General features: G+C 41.6%; 1 protein-coding gene across 2 annotated transcripts in view; it reads right to left on the bottom strand.

Moving 5' to 3' along the window:
* ubtd2 (ubiquitin domain containing 2) overlaps window positions 1-18,781 on the bottom strand; it is a 67,295-nt gene that overhangs the window by 30,547 nt on the left and 17,967 nt on the right. Inside the window, exon 1 of one of the 2 annotated variants that reach the window (XM_060837103.1) lies at window positions 15,174-15,269. The exons of the other annotated variant lie outside the window; for it this stretch is intronic. The gene's annotated coding sequence lies outside the window, so the exon portion shown is untranslated. Of the gene's footprint in view, window positions 1-15,173; window positions 15,270-18,781 lie in introns of those variants that run through there. 2 annotated transcript variants of the gene reach the window in all.

Here is an 18,781-nt window from a genome sequence, read left to right as displayed (position 1 = left end):
AAATTCATATCTGACACATGGGATTCTCTTAAGGGTTGGTTGATTAAAGTGAAGGATAGACATGTTCCTGTGAAAATGAAGGACAAGAATGGCAGATTTTAGGAACTTTGGATGATAGGTGAAATTATCACCCAAGTCAAAGAAAAGGAAGCATAACTAATGTCTATGCAAATAAAAACAGACAAAGTACTTGAAGAGTATAGAGAAAGTAGGAAGGTGGTCAAACGGGGAGTTAGGAAGGCTACAAAGGGCTATGAAATGTCTTTGACCAGCAGGGTTAAGGAGAATCCCAGTGTATTTTATAAATAGATTAGGAACAAGAGGGTAGCTAGGGAAAGAGTAGGCCCACTCAAGGAAAAAAAGAGGGAGGTTGTGTGTGGAGCCAAATGAAATGGGTGATATCCTTAATGAGTACCTTATCAGTATTCACTGGAGCGAGGAAAAGGAGGGATACTCTTGGGCAGGTCAACCTAACGAAGGAGGAAGTGTTGGGTATCTTGAAATACATTAAGTCCCCAGGGTCAGATGGAATCTATCCCAGGATACTGCTTGCAGGAAGAGCTGGGGCCTTAGCAGATATTCTTGCATCTTCATTGGCCTCAGGAGAGGTTCTAAAGGACTGAAGAATGGCCAATGCTGCTCTTTTAAGATTAGATTGCCAATTGGTGGGAAAACCCATTCGGTTCACTTATGCCCTTGAGAGAAGGAAATTGCTATCCTTATCTGGTTTGACCTGCGTGTGACTCCAGACCCACAGCAATGTGGTTGATTCTTAAACTGCCCTCAGGGAAATTAGGGATAGGCAATACATGCTGGCCTGTCCAGCAAAACCCTCATCCCATGAATGAATTAACAAAACATTCTATAAACATTACATTAAAACTTTTACAAAAATACTTTCCACTCTTTTCCTTCTTGTCACTGATTTAACAAAGATTCCACTCACTCTTTCTTCTTCATCCTTATTGGCAATTCCATAATGCTTCAATCTCATTGGTTTAGAAAATGTCTGTCCTGTCTCTGATACTATTTCCTCACTATGACATTATCAGCTTGCATGGTCAATGATTTTCATGCAAAAAACCACTTAACTTCTCAGGGCAAGCCTAACATTTAAACCAAATTACAACAAATTATGACTCAATGTATCATAGTAGAAACTTTATGATATGTACTGCTCTGTGTCATACAATATGCGATTTGATTTACCTAAGTGCAGTGAAAAGCTTTGCTTTGCAAGCAGATCACAGTAAACAAGGACATACAGATCATATGATGCTTAGACAGAATGAGGCATGCAAGGTTACAGCAGCACAGGAAGTATGCAAAGCAAGAATAATTTTTAGACTTAGACCTTAGGTTTAAAAATATGGAATAGTTATAAGAAATGAGAGAATAAGATCTGCTGTAGACAGCTCGCAAAGAGTTGCCCGGCATCAGCGCCATCTTGAATCATTCAAGACATAGCTCAGCTACTTGGAGGGAGTCAGGAGGGGTGGGTCGGGAAGACTCCAAAATTAATCAATTACATGGTAGCAATAAGGTAAATTTAACTGATCTCACTTTCATACATACAGATGTATAGCATTCATGCAAGAATGTGGATGACTCACATTTGATTTGGACAACCATTTACTGCTTTCTGCTGCTATTGTTAAGTTAAACTCTCATTCAGTCCCATCCATTCAGAAATGCTTTCATGGCCATCGAATGAAGCTTGGACATATCACACCTACATTGTCTTGGGGAAATCACTGAGTCAGGAAATCGTTTGCATAACAATTCCCCAGCGTGAGGGCATTTACATTATCTCTGACAGGGACCCATCCTACCATTGTACCTGGGTAACATGTGGTTATGGTTGAGGGGGTGTGGTTGAAGTGGAGTGGCCAGAGTACATGTAAGCATTATTAACTGACCTGTATTAAGGGGATTTGTTTTCTTTGTTTGGGGCCTATTTGACTTGACTTTACACACCTGTGGAGAGGGTCAAAGGGGTCACCTAGCTTCTACCAGCTTTAATAAACTTTAACTGTTTACAGAAGTTGGTGTGTGTGAATTGCATTCAGTGTGAAACCTCAGGAAAAGCTAACAAACACTCTTAAGTAATCTATTTCAATTCTGTGTTTGGTTTCACTGCACATAGAAGCTTCCAGGTCACTCAGAATGAAATCACTAACAACATAGTTTGTAACCATGATTAAAGTAGGCACACCCTACAAAGAGATGGAGGACAATGTGGATGAGCGCACCATTATACTCCATTTGCTACATCTGGCTTGTCACCCTTGCTTAGTTCCACTGCTACCTGTTCTAACAGTGTGTCTCATGACATGGCTTTGCCTCATTCTTCCCTTTATCCTTTGTAAGATGTCCCAAAATTCTAACATCTGTGTCTGGTCCTTTTACAGTCTCTACACACATCAGTGATATTCAACTCTTCCTCACTGTCACTACCATGAACACTGGGTTTACTGTGAAGCAAGTATTGCATCAGCAAAACCTTTGTCAAGTTAAATGTTCGTATGACTATGGCCCTAATATTTGGTCCCCTCCAAAGCACATGTAACCCTTTTGGCATCGTCCTCCATGGCTTCCCACTCAAAGTTAACCCAATGACACACCACCCTAGAATCATTTGTGACTTTTTGCTCAGCTATAAACTAATGCGCGAAAGGAACACCTGAATGCAGTCAGCTATCTTACATCTGTGACAGAAATACATCAGACCTGTGAGAACGCAGTTAGGACTGGGAGACTATAAATCATAGGGGAGTCACAAGATCTACATCACTTACCTGGGGAGTAGAGAGCTGGCTCCCTGCATTAAAAAGAAAAACGAAAAAAGCAGCAACATCACAGAAAATCTGTGAAGTCACTAGTTGGTAAGAAACGGCTACTAGGGACTTACTTTATTTTGCTACAAATTGGAAAAGATGACTATTTTAAAAGTAGCAGCAATATTGAAATTCAACTGAGAAACAAAGAATAAGGCAAAGACAGGGCCAATATAATAAAGCAATACAAGTAATCTGAAGTAGTTAACATGAAGAAAATAATTTTAAGACAAGACTGCTTTACTCAGTCAAGTAGAATAATGTGTAGAGAAAGTGAGGACTGCAGATGCTGGAGATCAGAGCTGAAAACATGTTGCTGGAAAAGCACAGCAGGTCAGGCAGCATCCAAGGAGCAGGAGAGTTGACGTTTTGGGCATGAGCTCTTCTTCAGGAATGAGGAATGAACAGGCTAAGATAAAAGGTAGGGAGGAGGGACTTGGGGGAGGGGCGTTGGAAATGCGATAGGTGGAAGGAGGTCAAGGTGAGGGTGATAGGCCGGAGTGGGGTGGGGGCAGAGAGGTCAGGAAGAAGATTGCAGTTAAGAAGGCGGTGCTGAGTTTGAGGGATTTGACTGAGACAAGGTGGGGGGAGGGGAAATGAGGAAACTGGAGAAATCTGAGTTCATCCCTTGTGGTTGGAGGGTTCCTAGGCGGAAGATGAGGCGCTCTTCCTCCAGCCATCGTGTTGCTATGGTCTGGTGATGGAGGAGTCCAAGGACCTGCATGTCCTTGGTGGAGTGGGAGGGGGAGTTGAAGTGTTGAGCCACGGGGTGGTTGGGTTGGTTGGTCCGGGTGTCCCAGAGGTGTTCTCTGAAACGTTCCGCAAGTAGGCGGCCTGTCTCCCCAATATAGAGGAGGCCACATCGGGTGCAGCGGATGCAGTAAATGATGTGTGTGGAGGTGCAGGTGAATTTGTGGTGGATATGGAAGGATCCCTTGGGGCCTTTGAGGGAAGTAAGGGGGGGACGTGTGGGCGCAAGTTTTGCATTTCTTGCGGTTGCAGGGGAAGGTGCCAGAAGTGGAGGTTGGGTTGGTGGGGGGTGTGGACCTGACGAGGAAGTCACAGAGGGAGTGGTCTATTCGGAACGCTGATAGGGGAGGGGAGGGAAATATATCTCTGGTGGTGGGGTCCGTTTGGAGGTGGCGGGAATGACGATGGATGATACGATGTATAATGGAGGTTGGTGGGGTGGTAGGTGAGGACCAGTGGGGTTCTGTCCTGGTGGCGATTGGAGGGGCGGGGCTCAAGGGTAGAGGAGCAGGAAGTGGAGGAAATGCGGTGAAGGGCATCGTCGATCACATCTGGGGGTAAACTGCGGTCTTTGAAGGAGGAGGCCATCTGGGTTGTACGGTATTGGAACTGGTCCTCCTGGGAGCAGATGCGGCAGAGACGAAGGAATTGGGAATATGGGATGTGTGGCCCATAATTTGTAGGAAGTCAAGGACACTACCAGTATCCTGGACGACTATATTTGCTTGAAGTGCTGTTAGGTGCTGAAGTTTGTGTTCTGGGTTACAAAGCTCGAGTGATGGCTGGAGATGCTATGGCACATCTTTAGGCTGAGAGTTACATGGATAGCATGTTCAAAGAGAGGTTCTGCAACAACTTAAGACATGCAAGGAGAACCTGTCCCCAACGGTAAAAGGGTTGAGAACACAACAGTAGATTCAAAATTATTTGCAAATGTAGCATGAGAGATGAAAAAAAAGACTTCTTACTCAATATTAGTTTTGAAATTGCATTGCCCAAAAAGTATGGTAGAGGACAGTACATGATTTTCTGAACAGAAACAGTTTGCAAAAATATGGGGAAAAGACAACAGAATACCACTAAGTCATAGTGGTTATTTGGAGAGCTGGTATAGATTCAATGGTTTGAATGACCCTCTTCTGTTTGTAACAATTCTGCAATATTATCTATCATCAAATGAACCTGATTCTATGTCTACATCACTCTTTGCTTATAGTGACTGAAATTCTCCTCCATAGCATTTTTGTTTCCATGCTTCGTTGTCAAGCCTTTACTAGCTTCCCAGATTCTATCACTTAAAATTATCAATCATTTAAAATTGTATCCTATACATTACGTTTGTTTTCCTTTAACAGTTTACTGTATTCAGCATGGTGAATTCAATACCCACATCGATTTTTTTGTAAACGCCTCTGTCTTGATGCTTCTCATCTTGTCTTTACCCCATCTTTATTACTACAAGTCCAATATGCCAAAGTGTTCACAGTTCTTTCAATTTCAATCTCCTCTGCTTTCCTTTCTCTATTCCATTATCAGCAGTCAACTTTTAAGCTATTTTGCCACTCCTTAACCAAACTCCCAATCCTCAAAAGCCTTCTCAAAACATAGATTTTGAAAATTGTGATTTTTAGGCAGCAACTTATTTCTCTGAAACAGAGTGATGAATCATGTGAAATATCGTATACAAGTAAAAGGTTATATTGACTTGCACAGTTTTTCAATTGATCATATTTTCACGTGCTTAATTATGCCATGAAGCTGCACAAATTTCAGTTGAGGTCTTAGTTTGGAACAATTCCAAAACAGCTTCAGTCTACTATTTTGTGTGATCTTTTAAACAGCCCACATTTAAGGCAAAATGTTCTTCTTCTCAAATAGCAAATCTAATTTAAAGGGTTTTGAAATGGCCAGTAAGACCATTGTGTGATCAATGTTCCTAAACAATATTTTACTTATTTAGGGAAAGCTCAAGATAGAAGATGAGATTTAAAAAGAAGACTAAGGATGAGGTCTTTTTGAGATATGAGCTATTTCACATCAACCTGTGCATTTAACATCAAAGAACTGAGGCCATTATCTTCCAAGCTCTTTTGGTTAGAGGCATGGTGATGGAAAACAAGACAACTGCTAGCATTGAATCACTGATTAAAAAGAGAGAAAGGGATATTTTGAGAATTTACAGGCAAGTTGGTTTAAAAATGGTGTTAGAATTAATACTGAAAATATTCTGAGACAATGTAAATCATTGTTTAGACAGACATATTACTCAAGGACAGTCAACAAAAAACAGTTAAAGGACCAGTGATCACACTAGAAAGAGTGCAGAAATGATTTGCAAGGATGTTGTCAAAACAGAATATTTCCTCTATGGGGGAAACTGAATAGCCTGGGACTGTCTTCTTTGAAGATGATAATGAGGGGAACTTTAATTGAGCATATACAGTTGAGAGGGATAAGAGAGCCATTGTCTATTTCAGATAGCAGAGAGTTGATAACCAGAGTATGGTTTGAAAGTCACTGGGAGAAGAATGAGAGCAGAATTGAGGAGAATGTTGTTTCCACCCAGAGGACTGTGGGCTTTTAAAAGCTTAGTTCCTGAATAGACAGTAGAGACCAAAATCCTCACCACAACAAAATTACTTGATTATGCACGTAAGGTACAGGTAGTTCTTTAACGAGTGGTTGCACTCTTGTGCAACCCTGCATTATTAGAAAAATCTAGCTCTAGAAACAGCAGTTCAAGTCTTGGCGATGTAATTTTGTTACAGCCAACACACATTTTAAAGGTTTGCACTTTAAAAATCATGTCCCCAGTTCGTCAATCACGTTACAGCAAACTCACATTATTGAAATGCGCGTTATAGCAAAATGACCAGTACTGTAAGCTACAAAGTTAGTTATCAAGAGCTAGAAGGTGTGATTAAACTAGATAGCATTTTTGGCCATCACGGATATAAATCGGCCAAGTAGTATCCCTTTGTACTATAAACCTTTTATAGTCAAAGTCAGAGATGCACAGCACAGGAACAGACCCTTTGGTCCAATTTGTCCATGCCAACCAGATATCCTAATCTAACCCAGTCCTACTTGCCAGCACTCAGCCCATATCCCTTCCTCTTCATATACCCATCCAAATGCCTTTTAAATATGTTGCAATTGTACCAGCCTCCATCACTTCCTCTGGCAGCTCATTCCATACGCATACCACCCTCTGCATGAAAACATTGCCCCTTAGGTCTCTTTTATATCTTTCCCGACTCACCCTAAACCTATGCCCTCTAATTCTGGACTCCCACACCCCAAGGAAAAAATTTTTGTCTATGTATCCTATGCATGCCCCTCGATTTTATAAACCTCTATAAGGTCACCCCTCAGCCTCAGATGCTCCAGGGAAAACAGCCCCAGCCTATTTAACCTCTCCATATAGCTCAACTCATCTAACCCTGGCAACACCCTTGTAAATCTTGTCTGAACACTTTCAAATTTCACAACATCTTTCCAATAGGAAAGAGAGCAGAATTGCACGCAATATTCCAACAGTGGCCTATACAGCTGCAACATGACCTCTCAACTCCTGTACTTCATACTGTGACCAATAAAGGAAAGCACACCAAATGCCTTCTTCACTATCCTATCTACCTGCGACTCCACTTTCAAGGAGCTATGAACCTACACTCCAAGGTCTCTCTGTTCAGCAACACTCCCTAGGACCTTACCATTAAGTGTACAAGTCCTACTAAGATTTGCTTTCCCAAAATGCAGCACCTCACATTTATCTAAAATAAACTCCATCTGCCACTTCTCAGCTCATTGGCCCATTTGAGGTAAACGTCTTCATGGTCCAGTACACCTCCAATTTTGGTGTCATCTGTAAACTTAACAACTATACCTCTTATGCTCACATCCAAATCATTTATATTAATGATGAAAAGTAGAGGATCCAGCACCAATTCTTGTGACCAATGAAGTGCAACATGCCTCCAGTCTGAAAAACAACCCTCCACCACCGCCACTTCTACCTTTGAGTCAGTTGTGTGTGTAAATGGCTAGTTCCCCCTTTATTCCACAACATCTAACCTTGCTTACCAGTCTGCCATGGGGAACCTTGTCGAACACCTTATTAAAGTCCATACAGATAACATCTGCCGCTCTGCCCTCTCTTACTTCTTCAAAAAAAAACACAATCAAGTTTGAGAGACATGATTTCCCACGCACAAAGCCAAGCTGACTATCCCTAATCAGTCCTTGCCTTTTCAAACACATGTATATCCTGTCCCTCAGGAATTCTTCTAACAACTTGCCCACCACCGACGTCAGGTTTACTGGTCAATAGTTTCCTGGCTCGTCTTTACCACCTTTCTTAAACAGTGGCACCACGTTAGCCAACCTCCAGTCTTCCAGCACCTCACCTGTGACTATTGATGATACAAACATCTCAATAAGAGGCCCAGCAATCCCTTCCTTTGCTTTCCACAGTTCTAGGATACACCTGATCAGATCCTGGGGATTTATCCACTTATGCGTTTCAAGACATCCAGCATTTCCTCCTCTGTAATATGGACATTTTTCAAGATGTCACCATCGATGTCCCTACATTACACATCATCCATGTCCTTTTCCACAGTAAATACGGATGCAAAATACTCATTTAGTATCTCCCCTATCTCCTGCCGTTCCACATGGAGGCCGACTTGCTGACCTTTGAGGGGCCCTATTGTCTCCCTGGTTACCCTTTTGTCCTTAATGTATTTGTAAAATCCCTTTGGATTCTCCTTAACTAAAGCTATCTCATATCCCCTTTTTGCCCTCCTGATTTCGCTCAAGTATACTCCTACTGCTTTTGTTTCTATATTTAATGCTAATGTCAAAGGCTGCCCCAACTGCAACTTAAAACAAGACAGCAATTTCAAATCATTTCCATTATTTGTTTATTTTGTTTGTTAAATGATTTCCAGAAAGCACGAGTGCAATATTAACATTTGCCTCAAGCAAATTCACAATATTTTAAAGCATTCAAAAACTAGTATGGGAGCAGCACGCTGTATACTATATCAAACGAGTCCAAATAACCACCTGGCTTTCTAAAAGGGATGAAAGAATGCTAGTTCTGGATCTAGATACATAGTAATAAACCATTATTGAAAAGGAGTTGAGAGAGTGTCATGCTGCAGGTCAGGCAGCATCAGAGGAGCAGGGGAAATCAATGTTTCGGGCAAAAGCCCTTCATCAGGAATGTCCGAAACGTCGATTCTCCTGCTGCTCAAATACTGCCTGACCTACTGTGCTTTTCCAGCACCACACTCTCGTCTCTGATCTCCAGTACCTGCAGTCCTCACTTTCTCCATTATTGAAAGGATCCTTTCAATAAAATTTGTTCATGGAATGTAGGTGTTAATGGCTAGATCAGTCCTAATTGGCCTTGAGAAAATAGTGGTGACCTGCTTTCTTGAACCATTATAGTCCTTGGAGCATAGGTACATCCAAATTGCTGGTTGGAAGAGAGTTCCAAAATTTTGACTTTGACAATGAAGGAACAATAATATTCCAAGTCAGGATGATGGTTGCCTTGGGAGAGGAATATGCAGACGGTGGTATTCTCACGCATCTACTGCCCTTATCCCTACAGATTGTAGAGGGTGCAGGTTTGGTCGGTGCTATTGGAGGAGCTTAGGTGAATTGATGCTGTACATTTTGTAGATGGTGCACACAGTTACCAGTGTGTCAATTTAAAGGGAGTGAATGCTGAAGATAAAGCATCCCATGTGCTCTATTCTGGACAATACCTTGACAGTCACAGTCACCTCACTCTGGAATACAAGTTCTTTTTCATGGTTAGATCAAGAATATAATGAGGTCAGAAACTAGGTGACTCTGCTGAAAACTAAACTGAGCTTCTGTGAGTGGGTTATTGGGAATAAGTACTGCTGGATGACATTGTCAACAACCATTTCATCACTTTATTGAGTTTAGACTGAGCAATTACTGCACTAATTGTGCGAGATGAATTTGTCCTCCTTATGTGAATGGATAATTTTTCACATTGCAGAGTAGATGCCATTATTGTAACTGTACCACAACAGCTTGACTAGTTCTGGAGCACAAATTATCAGTACGATCACCAAAATGTTGCCAGGGCCAACAGCCTTTGTAGCATCCAGTATGTTTGCCAGTTTCTTCATACGTGCAGCTAGTCAGGCTACATCCAAGGAGCGAGAGAATTGATGTTTTGAGCATATGCCCTTCACCAGGAATGAGGCTTGTGGCCCAAGGGGGCTACAAGATAAATGAGGTGGGGGGAGGGGGGAGAAAGGAGGAACGATACCTAGGAATGCTATGATAGATGAAAGTGTGGGTGAAGGTGATAGGTCAGAGAAAAGGGTGGAGTAGATAGGCGGGAAGGAAGATGGACAGGTAGGACAGTCAAAAAAGTGGTGCCGAGTTGGAAGGTTGGATCTGGGATAAGGTGGGGGGAGGGGAAATGAAGAAACTGGTGAAATCCACTTTCACTGTAACTCCCCCTCCCACTCCACCAAGGACATGCAAGTCCTGGGCCTCCTCTACTGCCAAACCCTAACCACCTGACGTCTAGAGGAAGAATGCTTCATTCTCTGCCTTGGGACCCTCCAACCATACGGGTCCCGTGCCGATTTCACCAGTTTCTTCTCTTTATAAGAACTTAGCCAATTTGGTCAGTAGTTGTGCTACTGGACCACTATGGGCGATAGAAAGTGGAGTCCCCACTTGGAGCATATTTTGTGCCCTTGTCACCCTCACTAGTTCTTCCAATTGGTTTTCAACATAGCAAAGTATTTATTCATCAGCTAAAGGGTGGTAAGTTGGAACAAGCAGGATGTTTCTTTGCCCATATTTACTATTAGATACCATTACAAATCATGGGGGACAGAGTCAATGCTGAAGACTTCCAGGACAATTCCATCCCTACCATAGATCACTGTGCTGTGATCTCTTATGGATATATTCTGATGCAACAAGATACACCCAAGGATGGTGAAGATGATGCCTAGGGTATTGCAAGGTTCTGTAGTACACATATTGCACAAGTCTGGAGAAAGATTCCCATTGTTGTCATTTCCAGAGCCAAGGCTGATACAAATTTTTCAAAAAAAAAGCTTTGTAGTGGTTGACTGATGGCTTGTTAGGCCAGATAGCATTTAAGAGGCAACCACATTCATGTGGGTCTGAAGTCACCTATAAACCACAGCAAACAAGGATGGCAGGGGTCCTTCTCTAAAGGCCATATGCTCACCATGCAACTTTGATACTAAAATAAAGTGCATAGTAACTATCCTGTAGGGTGATAATTATCCCAATTGGATTATTGCTTACAATGTATTTGCCCAAACCCAAGGGCAAACTGTGACATAGTGGTAAAGTCACTTGACTGGTAAGTCAGAGGCCTAAGCTAATCTCCTGGGCACATAGATTCAGATTCCAGCACTGCAGCTGGTGTAATGTAAAATGTTTTAAAATAAAAATCTGGAACTGAAAGCTCATCAGAGTAGTTGTAGACATGAAACTATTGTTGACTGTTATAGAAACTATCTGGTATTGGGTCAAAGCATTACCCTTTAAAAGGAAGAAAAGCTGCTGTCCTTATCTGATTTAGTAGATATACCCACAAGTACTAAGAACATGTGAGATACTGTGCCCTTTCAGTGTACTTTTCACAGCAACGCTTCAACCAGTTAGCATCCTTATCTTCAGCAGTAAAAGTTCTTCATTTCTTTGAAATTGTTACTCTTGAGATCTTGTCCTGATAGAAAAATTAGAGGGGACATAAGGAAAAACTTTTGCCACCAGAGGGCTATGAGCATCTTCAGGTTTTGAGGCAGAACCTGGTTATGCACTTGAACTGCTGTAATATAAGGCTTTGGACCAAATGCTGTAAGTTGGGATAAAAATGGGCCATTAATTTTAATTATTTTTCAGCCAGTGCAAACAAACAATGTATTGAATGGCTACTTCTTGTATTGTTACTTTTCAATGGTTGAGTACATGGTAAGCTTCTCTTTCTTCAGCAATTATACCACGGAAACAGATCCTTCAGGCCAACTTGTCCATGCCAACCAGATATCCCAATTTAATCTAGTCCCACTTGTCAGCACCGGCCCATATCCCTCCAAACCCTTCCTATTCATATACCCATCCAGATGCCTTTTAAATGCTGCAATTGTATGCAATTTAAATGCTCCACTACTTCCTCTGGCAGCTCATTCCAAATGCATACCACCCTCTGTGTGAAAAAATTGCCCCTTAGATCCCTATTAAATCTTTCCCCTCTCACTGTAAACCTATGCCCTCTAGTTCTGGACTCCCCCCACCCCAGGGAATAGACTTTATTTATCCTATCCATGCCCTCATGACTTTATAAACTTCAATAAGGTCACCCCTCAGCCTCCAACTCTCCTGGGAAAATAGCCCCAGCCTGTTCAGCCTCTCCCTATAGCTCAAATCTCCTTTAAACTAGATTAAAACTTAATGTGACTAATTTATCAACATTGTAGAGGCCTGCCAGAACATTTCATATAGCCCAATGTCTACTTTATTGGCAGACAAACTCACAGCCTTTACATTTGTATGAAATATTTTCATTATTTGAGTTCTCTCTGTCATGGCTAAAAAATAAAAATTGAAAATGAAATGAACGGCAGTACAGGGTGGCTCAGTGGTTAGCACTGAAGCCTTGTGGTGCCAGGGACCTCTGTTCAATTCTGGCATCAGGCAACATCTGTGCAGAGTTTGCACGTTCTCCCCGTATCTGAGAGAGTCTCCTCTGGGTGCTCCAACTTCCTCCCACAGTCCAAAGATATGCAGGTTAGTTGGATCAGTCATGTCTCGGGATGTGCAAGTTACATAGATTAGCCATGGGAGATGCAGGGTTCCAGGGATCGGGTGGGGGATGCTCTTCAGTGGGTAGGTATGGACAGAACGGGCTGAATGGCCTGCTTCCACACTGTCGGGACTCTATGATTCTATAAACCTCCAATGGGAAACAGTGATCACAGAAAACATAACAAAGCCTACCTCAAAATATAGCAACATATGTCACTACCCATGACACCATTATCTGGCTTAGCAACAGTAATATCAAATTATAATTGCTGCTCGACATCAATATTAGCAACAAGAAATTATAATTAACTATGTCGCGTCATAGCATCTTTTCTCTTATGCTCTGGAAGCGGTGTTCAGAATGTGTGAATCTCTAATGTATTATTGGGATTCAAATTATTTCTTTCCCACCCCAACCTCCCATGGAGAATCTTCAATACTTAAATTTCATCGAGTCCTGAAGTTTTCACATGTCTAGAGTGAAATATTCTAGGTTATACACACCTCCCTCTAGTCAGATGCTTCAGGTTTCAGTTTCTTTTGGCCCCATTACATCATGGGATATTCACTGATAATACAGTACATGAATTTTCCACAAACCAACAAATGAAAATAATTAGTTTTTCTGGTATGTATATCAGCTTTACACTATGGCAAGTTGAAAGGTCAGTTGTTTTTCATTTTTCTCTGCTCATTTCAAAATCAAAACAAACTGAAGTGCTCCTCAGTTGATTGCAAGCAAATTCTTAACATAAAAGAAGTGTGACAAGTTTCAATCAAGATTAGCTTGGGCACTTGGCTGATGCCTTCTCGTTTCCTTGTAAAAGCTGTGTTTCCAGAAGTTTGGGAAAACCACCCAATAGTCATTCTAAACAACAACCTTTAAAAAATTCAGGCACAAAGTATAAGGTTTTAATGACCAAACTGCCTCTTAAAAAAGACCAGTCACCCACTGCTCAACATATCTTTGTCAGAACCAGAAAAGGACAGGTTCCAGGACTGATTCTTGTTTCAGCTTTTGAAAATTTTGACCTCCCATGAGAACCAGACGCACTACCACTGGCAGTTTCACTTACTGAATATCAAAAAAAGGTTAATTGTCCACTAAGATGCCATCTGAAACATCTTGGAATGCTTGCTAGTTTCTGTTGATTTGAGTTGTGGTATATGTTACTATATATATGCAACATTAAAATGTGAGAACAAAAGTACATATTATAATTTATATTTAGTAGTAGAACAGAATGAGCAGGATGCTCTTCAGAGGGTTGGTTTAGACTTGATAGACTGAATAGCCACTACCTGCACTGTAGGGATTCTGAGATTCTATAATGCCCACAGGCTGCAGGAAATAGAGCAATGTCTGGAAATTGTACACATTTATTTCTAAAATGAATTCCTTAAACTACATGAATGAGGCAAAATATGAATCATAGCAGCTCAACTAAGTTAAGACCGAGAATGGCAGACAATTTAAAATAATAGAATCAGGTTCATCCATTACCCAGAAGAGCCATGTGAACAAAGGAGAAATTCAAACATTTCACCTTCAGTCTGACATAAATTTAATCGCTAATATACAATTAAAAAGAATGAAAACTGATAGTGCAAATGCACTAGCAACTTCGCAGCACCATCAGTGAATGCAGCAAGTAGAGTTTGGGATACAGCCAGACATTGGGACTGACTGACAAACTTTAATCCTGCTAACCACCGAGGCCCCTTTCTAAGCAGTTAAATTTTAATGCTGAAAATGCATTGCTGGTTCAAGCGCAGCAGGTCAGGCAGCATCCAAGGAACAGGAAATTCGACGTTTCGGGCATAAGCCCTCCATCAGGAATGCCTAGACAGAGAAGGCAGCATCTGTGTGTCCAAACATTTAATTACAGGCAGGTTTTAAAAGGTGTTTGAAAGACTTCCTGAGTATTTTTCATATCCAGTTCAGCAATTGACTCATACACTGTGTGATGTCAAATAAAATCATAGTGACAATGCTTACTCCAGGGTCAGGTCAGGATTTGCTGCGAAGTTTAACTATGGTACAAAAATGCAACATTTCCACCAACATTAAAAATAATAGTATAAATAACTGCTCAGTATAAGTGTCCTCAATTTTGTTTTGAAATTATGAATATGTAAGATCAAATGTATATTATATTTTTTATATATGTACACACATTAAATGTGGCTGCCTCCAGGGTAAAAAAAACCCTCTATTTTCTATAACTGCTCTTTCTAACTTACACAACATACAGCCATATAGCCTCATCCTTTTAAAAACCAAAGGCTTAAACCACCCAATTAGTTATGATATTGCCTCACGTGGAAGATTAAAGCTGCACGTGGTTTTATCATTCCATCTGATCAGAACATTCATGACATTTTTCGTCTGAGAATAATGAAAATATCTAACATTGATACAGATCCTAACACTACACAACACACGCTTTAAAAAAAGGGAAAAGGGATCAGCGTGCTTAACTTTTGAACAAATTTTTTTGGGGGGTGATAAATAGGAATTCTTTCTTGAATGTGCTGCAGGACTTTTGTAGTGTGTTCATGAAGGGTCAATAAATACAGGTCGAACAGCACCCGGAAGTCTACTAGTCTGCTCCAATCACCAGCGAATGCCCTGAAATGGTTCTGGAGAAGTAAACATTAACAAAATACAGACATGACACGAAGTCCGCATATCAATTTTTAAAAAGACAAACTTTAAAGAGATGTTTTAACCTTGTCTGTACAATGACTTCTACAAGACTGTCAGGCTCTTCCGACCGAGTTTCCATCGACCGACATTTTAATTGCTAGTTTTTCGGCAGCATAGCCCACCCCCATGGTAAACGGGAGCCTCACAACTACCTGGAAGTTAACATTTGATGACATCATTCAAAGCTCAACATGCTTTTTAATTGCCGGTTGCAGCATGATGCCCACAGTGTCCGGTTCATTACTGCCTACTGGAGCAGACAGGGTCATGGCAAGAAACGTGTGCAGCTCAACTTATTTTTTTGAAACTTGTCAAGGGTGAGTAGAATTGCTCTACAGAGATTCACGGAGGTTCCTCTGCCTTGGGCTTCCCTCGTCATTAATTGCCTGGAGTACCTCCCCTGTAATTACGCCTTCCCTTGCTGCCGGGAAGCATTTTGCTCTGGATCCCAGTCTCACTCTGGCGGGAAGTTTTTGTTGCAACGTTCGGAACTAGATCCGCCGTTAAAATGCTCCTGGCCTCAAATTCTCCTTGCACATCGCCCCAGTCATGGATTTTCTTGTGCAAAACATCAATTGTAATGGATCCTGAGGTTTTACTAGGCGACAGAGACCCCAGTGTTACAGAAGGATTATTAATACGTCTAACAGTCTGAAACAAATATTTTAACTCCAGTGATCGACAGATGCTTTCAGAGAGAGAAAAAAAATCAATTCTACGTCAATGGATATTATCCGGCAGAAACCCTCATATGTGGCAGGCCATCGGACTCATTTCTGGAAGGCATTGTCAGTGTTAGTAGCTTCTGGATTAGTGGTGCTGGAAGAGCGCAGCAGTTCAGGCAGCATCCAAAGTGCAGCGAAATCGACGTTTCGGACAAAAGCCCTTCATCAGGAATAAATGTAGTGTCTTGTCTTAGCCTCTAGCTTATCTCTCCACGCTTCAGGCTCACTGCCTTTATTCCTGATGAAGGGCTTTTGCCCGAAACGTCGATTTCGCTGCACTTTGGATGCTGCCTGAACTGCTGTGCACTTCCAGCACCACGGATCCAGAATCTGGTTTCCAGCATCTGCAGTCATTGTTTTTACCAGTGTTGGTATCTGCCGATCCCATAGAGTAACTCTGCCACTCTCCCCACTCTGCAAAAACTGGATGGCCAACTGTCTGCTATTTCACATCCGTATCTCAATTTGTTTTAACACGATGAAAGTGTTGCAGAACCCTTGCAAAACGCCGATGTGTTATGTGACACGTTTTTAACGGTACTTCCTAGAGCTGTGGAAATGCACAACTTAACAGATTATATTCATAAGGGGTCCGAAAGAATACTATGCAATAACAACGGACCAAATTTGCTTCACCTCCTTCCTGTCTTTATATTGGAAGCAAAGATGTGTGTGTTTTAGTTCTAATATGGTTAGTAGCCTTTGGTGTACTTCTAAGAGAAAGTGAGGACTGCAGATGCTGGAGATCAGAGCTGAAAATGTGTTACTGGAAAAGCACAGCAGGTCAGGGCAGCATCGAAGGAGCAGGAGAATCGACGTTTCGGGCAGGAGCCCTTCTTCAGGAATGAGGAAAGATAAAATATAGGGCAGGAGGTAGAAACTGGCAGAGCAGGGTTGTGGGACTATGAGGTTGGGGGCGATGGGTGGGAGATCCCCTGAGGAGATGAGGTTATGGATGGTCTGGGGGATGATGGTTTGGTGGTGGGAGGTGGGGTCATGGTCAAGGGAGCAGTAGGAGGAGGTGTCCGCGAGCTGGCGTTTAGCCTCAGCGGTGTAAAGATCGGTGCGCCAAACTACCACTGCGTCTCCCTTGTCTGCCGGTTTGATAGCGAGGTTGGGGTTGGAATGGAGGGAGTGGAGGGCTGCACGTTCCGTGGGTGAGAGGTTGGAGTGGGTGAGAGGGGTGGAGAGGTTGAGGCGTTAATGTCGCGGCAATGTCAAGGAATGTTGGCCCTTATTTCAACGCGTTAGAAGTATAAGAGTTGGGTAAGTGTACTGCAACTGTACAAGGTGCTTGTGAGAACAGCGAGTACTGACAGCTGTTTGGCCCGCTTATTTAAGAAACAATATTATTTTATCATAAACAATTCAGAGAAGGTTCACTAGAATGATTCCCAGAATGGAGCGATTATCTTATAAGCAAAGGTTAAGCAAGTTAGGACTAAACTCATAGGAATTTATAAAAATGAGGAGGTGATTGCATTGAAACATTTTGGATTTTATAGAGGCTTGACAAGGTAAATGCTCAGAGGATGTTTCCCTTCATGTAAGATCAGAGGGCATAATCTCAGAATAAAGGGGCACCAATTTCAGACTGAGGGAAGGAGGAATTTCTTCTGTCAGAGTTAACTGTCTTTGGAACTTCTTGCCACAGAGCTGTGGGGCAGAATCCTTGTGTATATTTTAGACTGAGATAGATTGATTTGTGGTCAGTAGGGGAATCATGGGTTTGGGGAATCAACGACAGAAAGCAGATGTCAGGAGTGTCACAACAACCATGATCCTACTGAATGGTAGAGCAGGCTTGAGTGAGCCTACTCCTGTTCCTATTTCTTATGGTCTTAAGATATTCACCATGTTAGTTGTAATCTGATTAATGGTAAGATCATCAATACTTTTTCAAAGTTAAAACGCCAAAATCTAACTAATAAATTAAACATTTGATTGTACATGATTTTCTTTTCAGCAATCACGATTTATTTTCTCCCTTTCCCCTTCATTGCACACCATGAAAAAGCTTAATTATTCATGTAATGATCAAGACCTCCTTTTGAAACATCAAACTCAACCAAGCCATAGAAGTAGCATTCCCTGCACATGGTAGTTTCTCCTTAATGGCAAGACTCTTCTTTATTTTCTACAGACAGCATCACAATGCTTGAACATTTCCTGAGTAAGAAGCTCAACCAATACAGTGGGCAACAATTCAGAATGCTGTTCATGGGATTATTCTAGGTGACATGGTGGTGGGAATTGTAAAGAAAATGCCTTTTAATGTTGCAAGCATGGCAGACTTACAGCAATTATTTTTGAGAAATGCAAAACATTTTCAGGGAAGGCAATGAAAAAGTAAGCACGCTTTCCCCCCCAAATGTCTGAATAGCAAGACTTCCTACTTATAGAGAATATCATGACTTCCTGTTCAGAAGTTTTATTCCTGTGCAATAACAATGACACAGCAAGCAATGCAGATCTACTGAAAATACAATAACAAATCAAGCAAATTTGAATAAGGAAGTCAGGAAACGTATCAAAGAAAAAGAGAGATCCTATAAAGTGGCCAAGAGCACTGGAAAAATCAGAAGATTAGGAAAGTTTCAAAAACAATGAGGATAACAAAGAGAGAAATAAGGAAGGAGAGGATCAAATATGAAGGTAGGCTAGCCAGTAATATTAGAAATGATAGTAAAAGTTTCTTTCAATACATAAGAAACAACCGACAGGCAAAAGTAGATATTGGGCCACTTCAAACTGATGCTGGAAGGCTAGTGATGGGAGATCAGGAAATAGCTGGAGAACTTAAGTACTTTGCGTCAGTCTTCACAGTGGAAGACATGAGTAATATCCCAACACTTAAAGGGAATCAGGGGGCTGAGTTGAGTATGGTTGCCATTACAAAAGAGATA

The sequence above is a fragment of the Hemiscyllium ocellatum genome, chromosome 16 (assembly GCF_020745735.1).
Source record: "Hemiscyllium ocellatum isolate sHemOce1 chromosome 16, sHemOce1.pat.X.cur, whole genome shotgun sequence".
NCBI classification, from domain to species: domain Eukaryota; kingdom Metazoa; phylum Chordata; class Chondrichthyes; order Orectolobiformes; family Hemiscylliidae; genus Hemiscyllium; species Hemiscyllium ocellatum.
The sequence above is the reverse complement of the archived record's forward strand: the minus strand, read 5'-3'. Positions and strand labels throughout refer to the sequence as shown.